The sequence below is a fragment of the Macaca nemestrina genome, chromosome 2 (assembly GCF_043159975.1).
Source record: "Macaca nemestrina isolate mMacNem1 chromosome 2, mMacNem.hap1, whole genome shotgun sequence".
In the NCBI taxonomy this organism is placed as follows: domain Eukaryota; kingdom Metazoa; phylum Chordata; class Mammalia; order Primates; family Cercopithecidae; genus Macaca; species Macaca nemestrina.
In genome coordinates, this window is record NC_092126.1 from 157,210,998 (window position 1) to 157,233,998 (window position 23,001).

Consider the following 23,001-nt stretch of genomic DNA (forward strand, 5'->3'; position numbering starts at 1 on the left):
CCCAGGAAGCCTGAGTGACTCATGTGCCTTGTCACCCTGCTGCACTGGTCCCCCCACGGAACCTCCAGTGCACCACTTGGTTTTCCCTCCCGCCACCCCTCTGTTATAATTCTGTGCTTCAAACTGTGAAGCAAAAATCACAAACTTTTTAAAAAGACAAGAGAGGGAAATCTGGTGAAATGCACATTAGCACATACAGCACAAGGCCTGGGAAGGAAACAGCACAGTCGGGGGAGATCATTCATCTACTCTTAAACCCTCCCTCGACAAGGAGGACTGGAGCCAGACACTGGCACAGAGGTGCCCTGTTACTCTTCTCCCGCTTCCTTCTCACACGGCCACACCACACCAGCGGGGAGGGGGACCGAGCGGCAGAGCTTGGGTCAGGAGCCTCCAGAACAATTCCCATCAACCTCTCCTCCACAGTGATCCTGGGAGTGGCCCTGGGGGCAAGGAGAGGGAGGCTGACTCACTTTTTCTTTTAAACACTTCGCGGGATTTTTAAGTTTTTAACAAATATGTATTAACTTTTTAAAGCATGTGTCACTACTGTATTAAAAAAATACATTTGGAAAAAAAAAAAGGTCCCAAGATAGGCAATAAAAATGTTCTTGAAGTCCCACGGTAGACTTGGGGCCTCAGCTCACACCTGGGACACCACATTTTCCATCTATAAATAAGTGGGAACAATAACTAGAAACAGACAAATCTGGAGATTACCTCCCTTAAATTAGCAACTCAAGGTCTTTTCAGTATTTTTAGGAAAATGACTTCCGGGGAAGCTCTATGTCAAATTGGAAAGTCTAGTTTCTTGCCCTGCTCCCTTGTCTTAGGCAGGTCCATTTATGTGGTCTTTCAACAATCCTCACTCTCTCTCCCTAGCATTCATGGCAAGAGAAAACACAAGGTTTTCCCCACTAAAGCAACACACAGAATGCTTCCACATGCCCAGGTGGTGACCCTCTCCCTGCCCGCCAGGCTAGAGAGCCTCAGACAGCCACTCTCCTGCACACCCTGCATAGAGAGACACAGTATGAGAGACCCAGAGGTTGAGGCACCACTCACTCTTCCACCTCCAGGGGTAAGAGGGCCAGATGCAATTCATCCATCTAAGCCTCTGAAAAACACTAAGCCTAGGGCAAGGAATAGGCAAAAGATGGGGTAGAAAAGCCACTGGGAGGGCCAGCTTTCCTAAAGCTTCCCTGGTAGAGTTCTACCTAAAGGCATCCTGGCCCTGCACCCAAGGATTCCCTGATCCTACCCTGACTTCTCAGGACCACTGTGAGGACTACGGAGATAGAGTGGAGGGCAAGGAAGCTCAAGTTCAGTCACAGAGGCTTCGAGTGGGCCTAAATAAAAACCCTTCCAAGTACATGTGCGGTGGAGTCCATCTCCACACAGAAACCCTCTCCAGGGCGCCATCTCCATAGCGCACTAACAGAAGGACTCTGACATTTCCATTGTTCAAATCACACACAGTCCTAACCCCAGGAGCACAATGCTGGCAGAGGCCTTCCCTGGGGCATATCTGGGCCAGCTGTACAGCCTTGGGAGCCACTGTACACCGATACTCCATGGTGCGGACGAGGATGACGATTCTCAGAGATTTAAATCCTACTCTTGGAAAAATTACCTAAGTTATAAGAACAGATGTTCCCCAAGAAGATGACAAAACACTTGACTGGAAACTACTCCAAAGGAGTGAGAGTGGAGGAGAGGTGAGCAGGCAATCCTGGGGGGAAAGGAACATTCATTTGATTAACTGATTTCACTGATTTGAATTAGTGGTTGATTGATTGACAGGGTTTCTCACTCTGTTGCTCAGGCTGGAGTGCAGTGGCATGATCTCAGCTCACTGAAGCCTTGAACTGTTAGCCTCAAGCAATCTTCCCACCTCAGCCTCCTGAGTAGATGGGGCCACAGGTGTACACCACCATGCCCGGCTAATTTTATTTTTATATTTTTGTAGAGACGGGGTCTCACTATGGTGCCCAGGCTTGTCCTGAACTCCTGGGCTCAAGCAACCCTCCCTCCTCAGCCTTCAAAGTGCTGGGATTACAGGCATGAGCCACCACACCCGGCCAAGAATATGCATTTCACTAGCCAGTAAGAGTGCCTCCTGTAACAAAAATCAGGGAAGAGATGAAGTCACCACCCTTCCTGCAAACCCCACCACTGAAACCAACTGTGAGCCATCACCTGAGTGAGCTCTTACCTCCAATACATACCCCTTCTCCTTGCCCAAAGCAAGAAGGCTCCTCTAACATAAATGGAGAAACCCAGCAGAAGGGTAAGTAAACCATCCTGGCTTCCCTTGAGAATGTTCTCTCTGGGTGATGGAGAAGAGGGGCCTGAAGTAAGGAGAGAAGTCAGGAGAGAAGTGGCAGGGCCTAATGAAAAAACCTTGGACTGGTTTTTCTACTCACCAGGTAATGCTGAGTGTCATTATTTAACCTTCAAGGGATACGAGTTACCTTGCCAATATGGTAAGATGACACCAACCTAGAAAACCTAGAGACTGAAAAAGAACTCTCCTTTCCAAAAAGCTAAACCAAACATAAAATCTTAAAATCCTAGAATTCTAGGTTTGAGTTGGATCTTCAAGAATTAACCAGAATCTTCTGCTTCTAGGTTACATTACCCTGGAAAACATTCTGAGAAGATGAACACATTTGCTATGCCCAATTCTTAACTCAGCCAGAAAGAAAAACTCTCCAGCTTCCTAACAAATGAGTTCAAAAGAAAAAAGGAAAAAGAACTAAAATTCACTGAATGCCAATTACATGCCAAGTGCTTTATATATGCCTTCTTATTTAATGCTTTCCATACTAGCATGATGGAAATTACTAAACTCATTTCATGCAAGAGAAAGCTGAGGTAAAAACAGAATAAATACCCTGTTTCAGGGAAAACACCTTACAAATGACAGAACTGGGATTCACACTGAGGTCCTTCTATGCTTCAGGAACCTGTCTGCATGTCTCTACCAGAGAATGAGCTCCTAGTGGGCAGGAAACATGGGCAGCTATCTGCTGTGATGGCCAGCCCCAGCAACAAGGCCAGACACACTCTCAGAATGAACTGCACTCCCCATTCTCATAACACTGCAACCTGCAGCCCCTCAGGAAAGGCATACCTCTTTGTAGCTAAAAATGGCTAGGAGAATATTTTCACTCAAAAAAAAAAATTGTATCAACAATATGCAAGACCAGAGGACCAAATCTATCCGTTGACGTGGCTCTCCAGATACAGCTCAGTTTCCCACATTTCAATCCAAGGTAAAAAATGTTTGCTGATATAGTTTACTGAGCATTGTCCTAGGGACTGCATCTACAAAGTTTAGTAGACACTGTCCCTCATTTCAAGACACTGTAGCAGGGACATCAGAGGTGAACACAACTAGTACGATACTATTGTAAGAAGTCCAACAACAGCAGAAAGGGGAAAGAGCTGGCAATACCAGATACCATAAGACAGTAGGAGAATATTTTCAAAGTACCAAGTTAAAATTATTTTGCCGTAGAAGTCCTAGAAGTTTTATATACCAGCTGGAAAATGAAAGACATTTTTAGATGTGAAAAAATAAAGTTTACAAGATTCAAACTTTTTCTGAAAGGATTACTGGAGAAAACACTCCAGCAAAATAGGAAATGAACCCAATTTAAAAAATAAGAAATAGATATAAAAATGGAATTACTTAATGGATAGTGTAAACTTATACAAATAAATGTAAATATATATAAACATATATGTATGTATATACATGTATCTATAAATTATACTTTTAAAAATCATAGTTTGAAACAAAAATATGGGGGGAAAACACAAAATGCAAAGAACCATTACAGTCCTAAAGGAAAGGAGAAAAGTAAGACACAGAAAAAATACTTGCAGAAATAATGATTGAAAATTTCTCAAAGTTCATGAAAAAAAAAACCTGTAGCGTCAAGAAGCTGAGCAAACCCCAGATAGAATAAACCCAAAGAAATCTACTCCCAGACAAATAAATCATAATCAAATTTTTGAAGAATATAGACAAAGAAAATACCTTGAAAGTATAAGAGATGAATGACATGTTACCTATGGGAGAATTATGCAAATGACAGTGAATTTCTCAACAGAAACCATGGAGGCCAGAAGAAAGTGGCAGAATATTTTTCACAATCTGAAGGAAAGCAATTGTTAACCCAACAGTCTGTATCTGGTAAAAATATCTTTCAGGGATCAGAAAGAAAAGTAAAGACTTAGTGAAGGAAAATGAAAGGCATCTATCTGTTCCCAGGAGACCTGCTCTAATTGTTAAAACAAGTTCTTCAGATAGAAACGAAATAATTTTTAAAAAGGAAGAAAGGAAGGAGGGAGGGACAAATGAATGAACAAACTTAGAACATGTTTGGAATGAAGAAAGAACAATGGAAAGTGTAAATACAACAAGCAATGCTTCTCTTGAGTTTTAAAAATTATGTTTGACATTTGAAAGGAAAAAATTGTGTCACTGTCAGATGTGGTTCTCGATATATACACAGGTAATATTTAAGACAACCCCACATCATTATTGGGAGAGGGTAAAGGGATGTAATTGGTGGTAAGGTTTCTATATTCCACTTGGAGTGGTAAAATGTTGATACAGTAGACTGAGATAGGTAGGTATATCACGATCCATACAGTACTCACTAAAAAGCAAAGCAAAGAGAATATTTCAAAACGCTTCTGATTAATTAAAACAAAATACTACAAAATGTTCAAGTAACCCACAGGAAGACTGGAAAGGAGAAACAAAGGAATAAAAAACATTAGAAGCATACAGAAAACAAAAAGTAAAATGGCAAACTTGAATCCTAACATATCATTAATAACATTAAATACAAATGGTGTAAACATACCAATTAAGAGACTGTTATGATGGATTTTTTTAAAAAGACCCAATTAAATGCTAGCAAGCAAATTTATGTAGGTAAAATAAAGTATGAAAAAGATATACTATGTGAATACTAATGAAAAGAAAGCTAGATGGACCATATTAATACCAGACAAAGAAGATTTTAAAGCCAAGAACATTACCAGAGAAAAAGTGAAACTTTACATAATGATAAAAGGATCAATTCCTTGCCAAGACATAACAATCTTAATGTGTATGCACCAAACAACAGAGCTCCAAAATATCCCACAGAACAAATGTAATACAACTGAAGAGAGAAGTAGGCAAATCTACAATTATAGTTGAGGACTTCGACACAACTGTCAGAAATTGAGACAACCACTAGACAGAAAATTAACAAGAATACAGAAGAACTGAACAACCACCATAAAAATTTGAATCTGACATTTACAGAACACTTCACATAACAATAAACATTAGTTTCAAACATACATGAAGCATTCACCAAGACAGACCATCTCCTAGCTCATAAAATGAACATTAAAAATTCAAATTAATTGAAATTGTTAAAATATGTTATCTGATCACAAAGTATTAAATTAAAAATCAGAAGAAAAATAACAGGGAGCTCTCCAGAAACTGGAACATTAAACAATACAGTTCTAAACAAACCATGGGTCAAACAGGAGGTCTCATTTCTCAAAGAAAAATGTAAAAGAAGTATTTTAATAGTGAACTGAATGAAAATAAAATAATAAAACATCAAAAGTCTGTAGGCTGCATGGAGAAACTGGCACCCCTGTGCATGGCAGGTGGAAATATAAAATGGTGCAGTGCTACGGAAAACAGTTGGTGTTTCCTCAAAAGGTTTAATATAGAACTACCATATAATGGATTTCTATGTATATATTCAACTGAAAGCAGGAACTTGAACAGATATTTGTTCACAGCAGCATCATTCACAACAGCCAAAAGGTAGAAGCAACCCAAGTGTCCATCAACGGATGAATGGATAAACAAACTAGTATATATACACAATGGAATCTTACTCAGCCTTCAAAAGGAAGGGAATTCTGATATGTGTTATAACATGGATGAACCCCGAAAATGTTATACTTAGTGAAATAAGCCAAAGATGGACAAATACTATATAATTCTACTTATATGAAGTAACTAGAATATGCAAACTGATAGAAACAGAAAGTAGACGCTGGCATGGTGGCTCACGCCTATAATCCCAGCACTTTGGGAGGCCAAGGCGGGTGGATCACCTGCAGTCAGGAGTTGGAGACCAGCCTGGCCAACATGGTGAAACCCCATCTCTACTAAAAATACAGCAACTTAGCTGGGCATGGTGGCATACACCTGTAATTCCAGCTACTTGGGAGGCTGAGGCAGGAGAATTGCTTGAACCCGGGAGGTGGACGTGGCAGTGAGCCAAGATCGTGTCACTGCACTCCAGCCCAGGCAACAAGAGCAAAACTCCGTCTCAAAAAAAAAAAAAGAAAAAGAAAAGAAAAGAAACAGAAAGTGGAAGTTACCAGGGGATGGGGGGAGGAAAAATGGGGACATTTATTATTTAATTGGGGACAGTTATTATTTAATGGATACAGAGTTTAGGATCATGAAAAAAATCTGGAAATGCATAGTGATATGGCTGTAAAACATGGTGAGTGTACTTAATGCTAGTTAATTGTATACTTTAAAATGTTTAAGATTTTTTTTATATTATGTAAATTTTACAAAGAAAAAAATAAACAAAAAAAAAAAACTATGAGCTGTAGCTAAAGCATAGCTTAGAGGGAAATGTACAGCATTAGTGACAAGCAGCTCCCAAAGATCCCCTTCTTTTATTCACACCATTGTGTTACGCCCTTCCTTGCCTATGGGAGCTAGAGTGACTGTCAGACTTCTGAGAGCTAGAAGATAAAATGTTCATGTGTTTTAAGCCACCAACTGGTAATCTATTACAGCAGTAATAGAAAACTAACACGGAGTAGTTTCCAACTAGGGTGATTTTTCTCCCCCACCCCCACCCCCCCATCAGGGTGATTTTGCTGCCTACAGGAGATTTGGAAACATCTGGAGATTGTTTTGGTTGGCACACCTAGAAGAGTGTTATTGGTTTCTAGTGAGTAGAGGCCAGGGATTCTGCTAAACTTTCTATAATGCAAAGGACAGTCACCACCCGCCAGCCACACAACAAAGAAGCATCCAACCCAAAATGTCAACAGAGCTGAGGCTGAGAAACGCTGTACTATGGCTGTGCAAGTTGTGCAAGATGACATTACTGGAGAAAAACTGGGTGAAGGAAACATGGGAATTAAACACTTTGGTAAATATATAAGTACAATCACAAGGAGAATAGAAGAATACATAGCTTCTAAACCACTGGAAGCAGGAAAAAAAAATAAATACATAAAGTACTTTGAGAATCCTGGGAAAATATATAAGCTAAGGAAAAGGAATCAATAGAGAGGGGAAAATGAAAAATACAAGCAAAAGGAATGACAATTGATATATAAAGGTCCAAGAAAAACCTCTCAAAATCCAGTGAGGATCACAAGTACGAAAGGAAAATAGTGAGTGAAGAGATAGACACTAATGTGAAAGGGTGAAACTGGGGGAGGAGGGGTCGGATTATTTGGCCCCTTTTTTCTTCCACGAACTGAGAGGCAGTGGTATCTGCTGACACTGGGGGATGCCTGAACAGGGAAACGTGTGAAAAGTTTCTGTGGGAAAATTATATGGGGCATGAGTGAGGGTGGGACGGTGCTGAGGCTGTGTGGAGTACACCAGGTAGTCTGCAAATTAGCACCAAAGCTTTCTCCAGCCACATTCCACAGTTTGGGGGCAGAAAGCAGCAGCAAGGCAGTGGGGGCAGATATTATGTATAATGAGTGCTAGCAGGAGGAGAGTGAAATCCACAATGGCTGACAAGGGGGTCTGCCCTGGTTAGGAAGACAAAGGAAAGAGGAAGAGGCTGCTGGGCTGAGAGAACAGGGAAGTTTTCAGAATGCATTGAAAGGAAAGAGAAAGTTCAATAGGAAAGAGAGCAGGAAGAGCAAAGCAGTGGAACTATGGTCAGAGAGAACTTTTGTTGTTCAAGATGTTGATAGAAGCCTGGGTTTCTTATGGAGAATAAAGATGGGCACCACTGGGGAACAGAAAACCAAGAGGCAGTGGGGGGTGTGAAATAGATTCCTGCCCATCCTATTTGTGGCAAGCACATCCACTAACTATCACAGAAAGCTACCTGCAGGCAGCTGTCAAGAGTTCTCCATGTACAAGGCATAGTGTCTCCCAGGACAGGTCAACAGAAAAATGAGTGCAGCGAGGATACAAAAAAAGGTTCAAACAGATTCTCCCCTATTCACATTAAGAGTGCCCTCTTACCCTCCCCAAAAAGTATTGAATTACTTATCTCTTTCTGATCCAAGTTCCTTAACAAGGACAATCTCATGAATTTAATCCCAGTGTGTACCAGGCCCCCCTGCCACCACATAAAATGGCAGGCCTGCATGCCTGATCATGGCCCCAAGCTGCTGCACCTCTCATGCAGTCCTCTACCTTACAGATCACAGCTGCTGATCAAAAAGGCCTCTGAGGCTCCAAACCAAGTAGCCTCACTAATGGAAAAACATCTCAAAACCTAAAGTTGATGCTATGTAAATGGGATTGTTTTCTTAATTTCTTTTTCAGATAGGTCATTATTAGTATATAGAAATGCAATGGATATTTCCATGTTGATATTGTTTCCTGCAACTTTACACTTCTAACAGTTTTTTTGTGAAGTTTTTAGGAACTTCTATATATAAGACCACTTCATTTGCAAACAGAGACAATTAACTTCTTCTTTTCTGATTTGGATGCTTTCTATTTCATTTTCTTGCCTAACTGCTCTGGCTAGAACTTTCAGTCCTATATTGAATAGAAGTGGCAAGAGTGGGCACCCTTGTTTCTGATCTTACAAAAAAAGCTTTCAGTCTTTCACCATTCGGTATAACATTAGCTATGGGCTTGTCATATGTAGCCTTTGTATACTAAGGAACATTTCTTCTATACTGAAAGCTGACAATTTTTATCATGAAAGGATATTGAATTTTGTCAAATGCTTTCTGCAGCTATTGAGATGATCACATGACATTATGCTAGGTGAAATAAGCATATTTCAGAAAGACAAATACTACATGATCTCACTTACATGTAGAACTTAGAGAAACAAAGGGTGGTTGCCAAAGGTTATGGGGTAGGGGAGAGGTAGGTCAAAGAGTACAAACTTTCACACATAAGATGAATTTAGTTCTGGATATCTAATGTATGGAATGGTGACTATAGTTAATAATCAATGGGGAAATGACTCCCTATTCAATAAATGGTACTGGACTAACTGACCAGCCACATGCAGAAGATTGATGCTGAACCCCTACCTTACACCATATACAAAAATCATCTGCCTGCCCAGCATCCATTTCCCCTTCTGGTAAGAGCCTGTTGATTATGTGTGTTTTGGGGGTGGAGGGAGGAATGACTGTTCCCTCCCACAATATGTGCATTCCTGATTCCTGGCAAGACAGTCAAAGTGCTCCACCCTCCACTGCCAAGGGTGTGACTTGCTCAGGAATTTGAAGCAATCAAGCGTGAAATGGCAGACTGGAAACGCTGGAGCTGATTCATTCTAGAGTGGTGCCTGCAGGGAGGACCTGCCTACTGGTGCCCCCACCCTGGACCCTGGGTCTAGCTCTCTTCTTCTAAGACCTGCTTCTTCAACTTTCCCTTTGCTTCTGTGAGCTTCCCTGCATCCTTGTAGCAAATTCACATTATTTTGCTTGAGTTAGGCAGAGCAGGCTTTCATTGAAGAAATTTAATGAAAGGCAGCATCGGATTGGAATCAGAAACGGCTGGCCTCCCTTTCTCTAGAGCATATGACATCGGTCTGGGCCTTACTCACTGTCAATGAAATGTCATGTTGGACAGCTTGCAGTCAGAGGCCAGAACAGGCACTAAAACCAACAGGGAAGTGGGCAACATCCAAAGACTAGGAGAGACAGAAGGGCCTGGCACTGTAGAAATGCAAGAGTAAGAACACAGCACAACAAACAGGCAGCCCCTTCATTATTCAATTACTCACTCTGTAAATCGAGAATTAATGTTCACGGGTTCTGGTGAGTGACATAATTACAATTTAAAAAGGGCAATTAATCATCGGCTTGTTGTTCACTGCCTTGCTGGGAGCCGTTTGCTTCACGAACACCAGTAAAGCCACAAAAGTATTAAACACACGAATGACTACCACCACCAAATTCCAGCCTCCTTTTCCCTCTCCCCACCCGCCAACTCCTCTGACTGGGCTCAGCCACAGATCTTACATCTGTTTCTCATTTCTCCTGTGACACTCCCAGACCCTCCCCTAATCTCCACCCTCCAAGCAGAGGCTTTTCCCCTTCACTGCTGGCAAAGACAAGGGCTTCCTATAATACTGTTTGCTGCAAGAAAAGAAAAAGACTTTGGGCCTCTGGATCTCAGCTCCAAGAGGCTAAAAAAGAGAGTGGGAAAATGAAGTTGAGAGAGACAAGGGTAAAGAAGGAGGGAAGAGCAAGAATGAAAGGCAGATGAATGAAATGAGTTGGGTACTGGGAGAACGTAGGCCTCACAGCATGGGCACAGGATACTGACATCTGGCTCTGAAAGCAGGTCTGCCAGCAGCATCTTCTCCAGATCAGCATCTTTCTACAGACTCAAGGCAGTCCTTGCTCCAGTCCTGATCCCTTGGCTGATGATCAGCTGCTTAACTGGACTCCAAAACCACACACAAGGCAGGAGGCTAGCAGATGCATCTCTGTCTTCTAACAAGCAGATTGCAACTAAGTGTTCTCCTAGAGGATGCACTTCCAGGGGAAAATCCCTTAAAGAAAAAACTTCAGGGATCTAGTTCTACTTCATGAAACCAGGCAAGAATGAATATTGTCACTTCAATGCTACCACTGCCTCAGGCCAAATCAGAGTGTTACTGCTTCTAGCTCTTGTGCTAGAAATGGCCCTGCTGGTCTGAGACCTACAGAGGTCTCATGCATGTATGTCTGTCTTGGCCTCTTCCACTGTCTTGACTGTAAAGATCCTGGGGTACACACTGTTCACTGGCCTCCTTGCAGCCGCTCCCCTCTAAAGCTGCTACCTTCCTTCATGCCAGTGAAGCCGTAGTTTTGTAGGCATTTACTTCATGCCTCTGATCTCAGGAAAGGTAGGCTCTTCTGGCAGCCTCAGGGGAAGTTGTGCCCAATCTAGTGCAACCATGGTAATCTTACTCTCCTTTACGGTGGTGGGTCTGAGATGGTCACAGGTCTCAGCTCCAGCCAATGAGACATGTGCAGAAGTGGCTGGAGAAGTGTCTTTCCTGCTTGAGGTGCTGATGTGAGGACTGGATGCCTTGTGACCATGAGGGAAAAGGCCAGAGAACTGTGGGGAAGCCACCATCTGCTCAGACACAGGTGGACTAGTGCGAATGTAAAGTGGTGCAGGCAGCCACTTTGGAAAACAGTCCAAACATTCCTCAGAAAGTTAAACAGACAGTTACTATTTGATCTAACCATTCCACTACAAAGTATATAACCAACAGAAATAAAAACATGTCCACAGAAAAACTTGTAGACAAATGTTTACGGCAGCACTATTCATAGTAGCTAAAAAAGTGGAAACAGCCCAAATATCCATCAAATGGTTAACAGATATATAAAATGTGATACAGCCATACAATGGAATATTGGCAATAGAAGGAAATGAAGTACTAATACATGCTACAGCGTAGATGAATCTTGAACACATTATGCTACATGAGAAGCTAGTCACAAAGACCACATATTCTGATTCCATTTATATGGCATGTTCAGTACACGCAAAAATCCATAGAGACAAAGTTGATTAGATGTTGCCTGGAACTAAGGGTTGTGGAAAATAGGGAGTTACTGCTAATCAGTAGAGAGTTTCTTTTGGGAGTGACAAAACTGTTCTAAAATTGATTGTGGTGATGGTTGTACGACTCTATGAATACACTTAAAATAACTGAGTTAGATATTTGAATGGGATAATTATATGGTAAGTGAATTATATCTTAATACAGCTGTTAAAATAAAACCAGTTTTCTTTAAGTTTTGAAAATGGAGAACAATTGCCATTCCTCTCAATGAGCAAATGCCTTGGAAAAGAGCTCATCGTGCCTGCTGCCACCTATGCCCATGTAGGCTGAGCCCCAGAGTGGGAAGTATGCAGTGTGGCAGCGCTTTCTAAGCAGAATAGGTGTCTCCTGCAGTCTGCCTCATTTCTGAGTGTCTCCTAGAGGGTATCCTGTTACACTTAACAAGCTCATCCAATGTTGAAGATTAGGATTTTTCCTGTAACATGGCTCCAAAACACAAGCAACTACTTCATGTGGTTCTGATTTGGTGCTGAAATAACTATTGATTTGGTAACTAATGATCTGGGGCTGATCTGATGCTGAAATAGTGATTTGCCTAATGTAGAAGAAAAAACTGAGTGTACTGAACTGCAAACCCAAACCTAACCAGTCTTCCTAAAATGTACGCCTGGGTAGTTTTGACCTGTATGATTTCTACCTTACAAGCTGATTTGAAGTCTGAATAACTTGGAAAAGGCAAATCCATTAAATAAAAACATAGAAAACCAGGTAAAATAAGTATCAAAAAGAAATGCTATGGGTTTCAAGGGAGGGGAGAAGAAATGACAGCTGACTGGCAGAGTAGCATGGGACGAGAATGGCTGGTATGGCAGGTGAAGTCTGAGCTAGACACAGAAGGTGGAAGAGACTGAGACAGGTGGGCTGGCTGAAAGGTATAGAGAGGCAGGGAGGCAACAGTGAAGAGGAAGACCCTCAAACTAGAGGCCAGGCCTTCACCCCAGCTCTGGCGCTCTCTAGCAGTATGGTCTGGGGCAAGTTACTTTGTCTCTTTGTGTCCCAGTTTCCTATAAAGTGGGAATAACACCATATTTAGTTGAATCTAAGACACCATCAATTATAACATGAACCATTATTCCATTACCACTAAGAAAAAAAATGATGTTATGTCACTGGTTATAAAATGTATCCCTAATTCAAAGATGTTACAATAAGAAAAAAATTCACCTCAGAACTGAATATGGTAACAACTACTCAGAGTTGATATGAGAATTAAGTGATTATATGTAAAGTAAATATGATTGCTGTTGTTGCTATCAATGTTTGACAAATATTTGTTGAGCAACTACTAAGTGCCCTCAAGGTCCTATGCATAAGATAAATATGATCCCAATCCTTAGGAATTCAGAATCAACTCAAACAGGACAAACAAACAGGGAAGTCAGAAAAGGGATGTGTGCAGAAGCGGTCACGGATGGTGGTCTCCAGCTTGATTGGAATATAACTGAAGCCTCACTTTACTAAGCTGAGAGAATGTGAGGCGGATTAGGATCTAAAGTAAAGAGAGCATCAGACATAATCAGAACTACTCTTGAAAAACCCTGCCTCCCCTGTGAAGTACATGTATACAACTTCATATCCAATTCTGTATGATACTACAAAGGCAGTGACATAGAGTACCCGGGATAGCATCCATATGCAAAATATAATTTAGGAGCCATGTTGTACCAAAAACAATGTTCACACTAAAATGCACTGTAGTAAGATGTTCAAACTATTAAAGGAGAAACTATTAAAGAAGACCCAAGACAACCAGAGGCACAGTCAATTCATGTTTCCCACTCCACATTCACCCCAAGGCAACACCTCCTAAGGGAATGGTAGCTGAGCTGATCATCACGTTCTTGTACTTTAGATCCCAGCTCACCTTCCACACTGTTCTTCCACACTGCGGGGACTGGCTGGCACTCAGCAAATCCCACTCCCGCTTGGCCATGTGGCTCCATGAGAGTCTCAGGAAAGCCACAGGAAATCTGCACCTGTGTCCTGTCTGCTTCCTCTCCCTTCTTGTTCTGAGGAACACCACCCCAGCAGGGCTCCTTTACCGGATCAGTTCTGCCCTGGAGCAGCCGCTGATTCCAGCCTGCAGTTTTTCCAAAATCCGCAGAAGCAACTTCATCATATCCCACCCTTGAAAACAAAAGCCCCAGCCAAGAGGTGCCCCTCTATGAAGCTCTGAGTTACATGAGGACTTTCCTTAACCTCTAGAGTTTTAGTAACTGCAACATCTTCCCTTTGATTCTTCAGCCCTACAGCTGGTGGTAGCTGCTTCTTGTGGTTGCTACCTCCATAATACTTTAATGTTCCCTTTTTACCCTTTCAATAACCTAGTTAACAACCTTGTACCTAGTTACTGAGTTGATACGAAATTCTCTGCTCCAATAATTGCTATAGTTTCTCCTGGTTAGGCCTTAACTGATACAGCAACATATTACGCCTCACTTTCTATTTTAAATTCTCTCTCTCTCGGGACATGAAGAGGCAATTCACAAGAGAGGGAAAAATCAGGCCCATAAATATATGAAAAATATTCAATCTCTACTTGAAACCAAAGAAACAAAAATTGATACCACTGACACACATTTCTGCCTGTCAGATCAACAAGATGGAAAAGGACGCTAGCACTCAGTGCTGGCCACAGGCACTCTCAGACACTGCTGGTAGGAACATAAACTGGTATTACTGTCTTATGGAGGAAAATGTGATGATAATGTGAACCAAATCTTTAGAATTTAAGTCAAAAACTAAGACACTGCAAGAGTAGATTCACTTCTTCTTATTGCCTCTGCAAATACAGCTAAAAACCCTGGACATTACATACACAAAGCAGATATAAAAAGGTTCTGAAAAGTGGATAGAAGAAGGCAGTGTGGCTAGGGGCCTCGGGACCCAGAACGACACGGCAGTGAGTTCCCTGAGTTTTCTTCTTGTCTCATTATCTCAGACTGGGTGCTGGAGGAGATGCCAATAGGAATAAACCAGGAAAGCCCCCCTAGAAAAGCCAGCTCTTTCTAGCCAAAGGACCAGGAAAGCAGCAGCTTAGCAAGACAAGCAACTTTTAGACAGCAAAACGTTTAGATAATAACTACACTGCTCCAGCCTAACACCACAGAAATAGCTGCACTGCCACCCCCACCAGCAAAGGCCAACTGGAGACCCTGAACTTCCACCTTCACAAAACAAGATGCCTCAACCCACCTTCCCTGCCAGGGTGTCAGAGAAGAGCGAGGTGGGTGGATCTCTGACTACCACCCAAGTGTGGTGAGGCCTTCCCTGTTGGTGGAGATCACTTGGGGAGCAGTAAGCAGGTGCCCTTCCCCATCCCAGCCAGGGTGGCATCAAAGAGAGGCCTAGTGGGGAGCACAAAGTCCTGGTTCCAGGAATTTACAAGTAATAAATTGACACAGAACTACACATATACATTGTACCAATGTCAATTTTGTGGTTTTGATATTGTATGATATTTACACAAGATATAACCTCTGAGGGAAATATGATGAAGGATACATGGGCCCTCTCGCTACTATCCTTACAACTTCCTGTAAATCTGTAATTTACAAAAAAAAAAAAAAGTTTTAAAAAAGCCTTTGCAAAGGGGCATAAGAGAACTCTTTGGGAAGCGGAACATGCTCTGTATCTTGACTAAGGTGGTTATTACATGGTTGTGACATGTTACACTCAGCAAAGTAACCCACCTGAGCACTCAGGGTGGAATTTTATTGTCTATACATTATACCTCAATAAGTTATATTTTAAAATATGCTGTTAAAATATCTGAATCATATCAGTACGAACAAAATAAACAGGAAATAAAACAAATAGAATGCCAACTAATAAGTATAGAAGACACTGAAGAAATATAAAATCATCATTTTATAATCACTAGCATAGTGATTCAGATAAAAATCATCAAAGCAGAGAAAAATGGTGGGACAGGCAGTTCCAAGCTCTCATCCTCCCACAGAAACATACAAAAAACATGCAGAGGCCGGGTACAGTGGCTCACACCTATAATCCCAGCACTTTGGGAGGCCGAGGCAAGAGGATTGCCTGAGCTCAGGTGTTCGCGACCAGCCTGGGCAACACAGTGAAACCCCATCTCTACTAAAATACAAAAAATAGCCGGGCATGACAGTGTGTGCCTGTAATCCCAGCTACTTGGGAGGCTGAGGCAGAAGAATTGCTTGAACCTGGGAGGCAGAGGTTGCAGTGAGCCAAGATTGCACCACTGCACTCCGCCTGGGCGACTCTGAGACTCTGTCTCAAAAAAAAAAAAAAGAAAAAAAAAATGCAGAAACTATCAGAACCAACTTTCTCAAAGCTCTGAAAAATAGTCTAAAGTTTAAAACAAGCAAGTGAATGCTGAATAAAGAAAAAGGCCACTTGAAAACAGTAGGAAAACTGTCTGGTGTTTTTACTTGCCTTTGCCCTCTCCCTGTCATGGCTCAGTTGCAGCCACATTCCCAATGTGAGACTCTGGTCCTTGGTTCCAGAGGGAGCAGGGCATGTCTTATTCGTAAATTATTGTGTGCATCTGTTCTAACCTGTCTGACGGTTACCTGTAGGACTAATGCAAAGTACTTCTCCCTTTCACCTAACTCAGAACTAAGGCTGGAAAAGGGCAGGTGTTACTTGAAAATGCTGCAGGGAGAAAACACCTGCAAGACATTACACAAGAAGACTATCCCCAAGACATATAATCATCAGATTCCCCAAGGTCAAAATGTTAAAGGCAGTTAGAGAGAAAGGGCAGGTCACCTACAAAGGGAACCCCATCAGGCTAGCAGCAGATCTTTCAACAGAAACCCTGCAAGCCAGAAGAGATTGGGGCCCTATATTCAGCATTCTTTAAGAGAAAAAAAAAAAAAAAAAAGTCTAACCAAGAATTTCATATCCAGCCAAACTAAGCTTCATAAGTAAAGGAGAAATGAGATCCATTTCCGACAAGCAAATGCTGAGGGAATTCATTACCACCAGAACTGCCTTACCAGAGGTTCTGAAAGGAGTACCAAATATTGAAAGAAAAGACTTACTGGCCACTACAAAAACATACTAAAGAACATAGACCAGTGACACTATGAAGCAACCACACAAACAAATCTGAATAAACAGCTAATAACATCACAAGTTCAAATTCGCACATATCAATACTAACCTTGAACGTAATTGGGCTAAATACCCCCATTAAAAGGCACAGAGTGGTAAGCTGGATAAAGAGAACCCAATGGTATAGGTCTTCAAGAGACCCATCTCACATGCAATGACATCCACAGGCATTGTGGATAATAAAGGAATACAGAAAAATCTACCAAGCAAATGGAAAACAAAAAGTAGCAGGAGTTGTAATCCTAATCTAAGAGAAAACGGACTTTAACTCAACAAGATAAAAAAGATAAAGGGTGTTACACAATGGTAAAGAGTTCAATTTAACAAGAAGACCTAACTATCCTAAATGTATATATACCCAACACAGGAGCACCCAGATTCATAAAGGAAGTTCTTAAAGACCTATGATCAACACCTGTAATCCCAGCACTTTGGGAGGCCGAGGCAGGCGGATCACGAGGTCAGGAGATCTAGACTATCCTGGCTAACATAGTGAAACCCCGTCTCTACTAAAAATACAAAAAATTAGCCAGGCGTGGTTGTGGGAACCTGTAGTCCCAGCTACTTGGGAGGCTGAGGCAGGAGAATGGTGTGAACCCAGGAGGTGGAGCTTGCAGTGAGCCGAGATTATGCCACTACACTCCAGCCTGGGCAACAGAGTAAGACTCTACCTCAAAAAAAACAAAAAACAAAAAAATCTATGACGAGACTAACATTCCCACATAATAATAGTGGTAGATTTCAACACCCTACTGACAGTATGAGAGAGACCACTGAGGCACACAATTAACAAAGACACTTAAGACCTGGACTCAACACTTGACCAAATGGACCTAATATACATCTATAGAACTCTCCACCCAAAAACAACTTCATATTGCCACATGGCACATACGGAATGACTTTTGGGTTAGTAATGAAATTAAGGAAGAAAACAAGAAATTATTTGTACTAATGAGAACAAAGATACAACATACCAGAATCTGTCAGGACATAGCTAACACAGTGTTAAGAGGGCGGTTTATAGCACTAGACGCCCACATCAAAAACTTAGAAAGAGCCCCAATGAACAACCTAAATCACAACTAGAAGAACTAGAGAAGCAAGAGCAAAACAGCCCCAAAGCTAGAAGACATGAAATAACCAAAATCAGAGCTGAACTGAAAGAAATTGAGACATTAAAAACCATACAAAAGATCAACAAACCCAGGAGCTGGTTATTTGAAAAAATTAATAAGACACACAACTAGCTAGACTAATAAAGAAAATAAGAGAGGAGAACCCCCCTTTAGGGGGCCAGGTGCAGTGGCTCATGCCTGTAAGCCCAGCACTTTGGGAGGCTGAGATGGGGGGATCACAAAGTCAGGAGATGAACACCATCCTGGTCAACATGGTGAAACCCTGTGTCTAGTAAAATACGAAAAATTAGCGAAGTGTGGTGGTGTGTGCCTGTAGTCCCAGTTACTCAGGAGGCTGAAGCAGGGGAATCGCTTGAACCTGGGAGGCAGAGGTTGCAATGAGCCGAGATCGTGCCACTGCACTCCAGTCTGGCGACAGAGCGAGACTCCATCTCAAAAAAAAAAAAGAAATGACAAAGGGTACATTACCACTGACCCCACAGAAATACAAAAAACCATCAGAGACTACTACAAACAATTCTATGCAAAGAAACTAGAAAATCTAGAAGAAGTGGATAAATTTCTGGACACATATAACCTCCCAGGACTAAACCAGAAAGAAATTAAATTCCTGAACAGACCAATAACAAGTTCCAAAATTGAGTTAGTAATAAAAACCCTACCAACCAAAAAAAGTGCAAGACCAAATGGATTCACAGCTGAATTCTACCAGATTTATAAAGAAGAGTTGGTGCCATTCCTACCGAAACTATTTCAAAAAATTGAGGAGGAGGGACTTCTCCACAACTCATTCAATGAGGCCAGCATCATCTTGATACCAAAAACCTGGCAGAGACACAACAAAAAGAGAAAGTTTCAGCCCAATATCCTTGATAAACACAGATGCAAAAATCCTAAACAAAATACTAGCAAACCAAATCCAGTAGCACATAAAAAAGCTAATCCATCATGATCAAGCAGGCTTTATCCCTGGGATGCAAGGTTGGTTCAACATATGCATATCAATAAATGTGATTCAACCCATTCACTGAACTAAAAACAAAACCACATGACCATCTCAATAGATGCAGAAAAGGATTCCCATAAAATTCAACATCCCTTCATGTTAAAAACCCTCAATAACTTAAGCATTGAAGGAATATACTTGAAAATAAGAGCTATCTATGACAAATCCACATCCAACATCATATTGTATGGGCAAAAGTTGGAAGCATTCCCCTTGAAAACCGGCACAAGACAAGAATGTCCTTTCTGACCACTTCTATTCAACATATTATTGGAAATCCTGGCCAGAGCAATCAGGCAAAACAAAGAATAAACAGCATCCAAACAGGAAAAGAGGAAGTCAAATTATCCCTATTTGCAGACAACATGATTCTACATCTAGTCTCTCCACAAAGCTCCTGATCTGATAAACAACTTCAGCAAAGTTTCAGGATACAAAAGCAACAGACAAAAATCAGTATTACTGATTGGTTACTATACACCAACAACATCCAAGCCAAGAGCCAAATCAAGAGCACAACACCATTCACAATAGCCACAAAAAGAATAAAATACCTAGGAATACACGTAACCAAAGAGGTAAAAAAAATCTCTACAATGAGAATTACAAAACATGGCTCAAAGAAATCAGAGATGACACAAACAAATGGAAAAACATTCTATACTCATGGATACAAAAAACTAATATTATTAAAATGGCCATACTGCCCAAAGCAATTTACGGATTCAATGCTATTCCTATCAAATTACCAATGACATTCTTCACAGAATTAGGAAAAACTATTTTAAAATTCATATTGAATTCATATTCAAAAAAGAGCTCGGGCCAGGTGTGGTGGCTTGTGCCTGTAATCTCACCACTTTGGGAGGCCGAGGTGGGTGGATCACTTCGCATACCTACGAATCATCTAATTTTTGATGAAACCAGCAATGAGGAAAAGACTCCCTATTCAATAAATGGTGCTGTGATAACTGGTTAGCTATATGCAGAAGAGTGATACTGAACCCCTACCTTATACAACACACAAAATCAACTCAAGATGGATTAAATATTTAAATGTAAAACCCAGAACTATAAAACACTGGAAGATAACTTAGGAGATACCATTCTGAACATAGGACCTGGCAAATATTTCACAACGAAGACACCAAAAGCAATTGCAACAAAAACAAAAATTGGCAAATGGGATCTAATTAAACTAAAGAACTTCTGCAGAGCAAATGAAACTATCAACAGAGTAAACATGCAACCTACAAAATGGGAGAAAATATTTGCAAACTATACATCTGACAGAGGTCTAATACCTAGAATCTATAAGAAACTTAAGCAAATTAATAAGCAAAAAATAACCCCATTAAGCGCGCAAAGGACATACACGTAGCCAAAGAGCATATGAAAAAATGCTCAACATCACTAACCATTAGAGAAATGCAAACCAAAATCAAAATGAGATGACATCTTACACCAGTCAGAATATTATTAAAAAGTCAAAAAATAATAGATGTTGGCGAGGTTGTGGAGAAAAGGGAATGCTTATAGACACTGCTGTGGGAATGTAAATTACTTCAGCCTCTGTGGAAAACAATGTGGCGAGATTCCCCAAAGAACTTAAAATTGAACTATCATTCAATCCAGCAATCTCATTATTGGGTATATATCCAAAGGAATATAAATTGTTCTGCCATAAAGACACACACACGCATATTGTATTAGTCCGTTCTTGCACTGCTATAAAGAAATACCTGAGACTGGGTAGTTCATAAAGAAAAATGGTTTAACTAGCTCCCAGTTCTGTTGTACAGGATGAACAGGTACACAGGAAGAACAAGTTCTTCCTGTGCACGGCTGTACAGGAAGCATAGTGGCTTCTGCTTCTGCAGAGACCTCAGGAAATTTCCAATCATGGTGTAAGGCAAAGGGGGAACAGCTGTCTTGGAAGGTGGAAGCAGGAACGAGAGAGAGAGAGAGAGAGAGAGAGAGAGAGAGAGAGGTTAGGGGAGGTGCTACACACTTTTAAATAAACAGTTCTCATAAGAACTCACTCATTATCACACAAACAGCACCAAGGGGATGGTGCTAAACCATTCATGAGAAATCCATCCCCATGATCCAATCACTGCCCACTAGGCCCCGCCTCCAAACACTGGGGATTACGATTCAACATGAGATTTGGGCAGGGACACAGACCCAAACCATATCACATATGTTCACTGCAGCACTATTCACAATAGGAAAGACATGGAATCAACCTAAATACTCATCAATGGTACACTAGATAAACAAAATGTGGTACATGTACACCATGGAATACTGTGCAGACATAAAAAAGAATGAGATCATATCCTTTGTGGCAACACAGAGGTGGAGGCCATTATCCTAAGCAAACTAACACAGTAACAGTAAACCAAAGGTTGCATGTTCTCACTTATAAGTGGGAGCTAAACAATGAAAACACTTGGATACTAAGAGGGGAACAAGAGACTCTGGGGCCTACTTGAGGGTGGAAGGTAGGAAGAGGGAGAGAATCAGAAAAAACACCCATTGAGTACTAGGCTTATTATCTGGGTGCTGAAATTATTAGTACACCAAACCCCTGTGACATACAGTTTACCTATATAATAAACCTGAACCTAAATGTTGAAAATAAATAGAAATAAAAAATAGAAAATGCTTTGGATAAACTAACAACACACAGGTGCCTGGTGGCAAAATCATGGTCTGAACAGAAGAGAGAGCACCTAACAAGCATGGGAGAAAAAGTCAGGAAAGATTCTTTGGAAATCGAGGAATGAGAAAGGGCAGCTGGGACATGGTGACACCAAGAGAGTAGAATCCCCCAGACTCATCAAGGGTCTCAGCTACGAAGTGATCGTGTCTGCGGCATATGGGCAGAACCACACCTTGGCCTTGATGGAAATGGGCTCCATGTTTGCGTTTGGGGAAAATAAGATGGGACAGCTGGGCCTTGGCAACCAGACAGATGCTGTCCCCAGCCCCGCGCAGATAATGTACAATGGCCAGCCAATTACCAAAATGGCCTGTGGGGCTGAATTCAGTATGATAATGGACTGCAAAGGAAACCTCTATTCCTTTGGGTGCCATGAATATGGTCAGCTGGGACACAACTTGGATGGGAAGTTCATCGCCCGGGCACAGCAGATAGAGTACAACTATAGACTGGTTCCCCGGTGAGTGGCCATCTTTATCGAGACAGATCCTGCTTGTACCAAATGTAGTTGTGTGAAACGTAGCCTGTGGCACTAACCACACGCTGTTCCTGGACTCCCAGAAGTGAGTCTTCTCCTGGGGCTTTGGTAGCTATGGCCAGCTGGGCCATGCAGAACAGAAGGATGAGATGGTCCTCCACCTGGTGAAGCTGTTTGACTTCCCTGGGCATGGGGCATCCCAGATCTATGCTGGTTACACCTGGTCCTTTGCCGTCAGTGAAGTGGGTGGTCTGTATTTCTGGGGGGCCACCAACACCTCCCGTGAATCTACCACGTACCCGAAAGCAGTGCAGGACCTCTGTGGCTACAGAATCCAGAGCCTGGCTTATAGGAAGAGCAGCATCATTGTGGCCACCAACGAGAGAGCACCATCAGCTGGGGCCCATCACCGACCTTCAGGGAACTGGGCTACGGGGACCACAAGCCCAAGTCTTGCACTGCAGCCCAGGAGGTGAAGATTCTGGATGGCATTTTCTCAGAGAAGGTCACCATGGGCTACTCACACTCCTTGGTGATAGCAAGAGACAAAAGTGAGACCAAGAAAGAGAAGATCAAGAAACCCAGAATACAACTGCCGAACCCTCTGAGGCTCCCGGAGACTCCTCCGAGTCTACACCTCTCGTGGCAGCTGTCATTTCCATGTTCACTGGGATGGGAAGTCAAACAAGGAATTT

General features: G+C 41.8%; 1 protein-coding gene and 1 pseudogene across 7 annotated transcripts in view; one reads left to right on the plus strand and one right to left on the minus strand.

Annotated features, from left to right (window-relative positions):
- LOC105470224 (coiled-coil-helix-coiled-coil-helix domain containing 6) overlaps positions 1–23,001 on the minus strand; it is a 237,539-nt gene that overhangs the window by 151,900 nt on the left and 62,638 nt on the right. The window lies entirely within an intron of this gene.
- LOC139360835 (protein RCC2 pseudogene) lies at positions 20,904–22,914 on the plus strand (annotated as a pseudogene).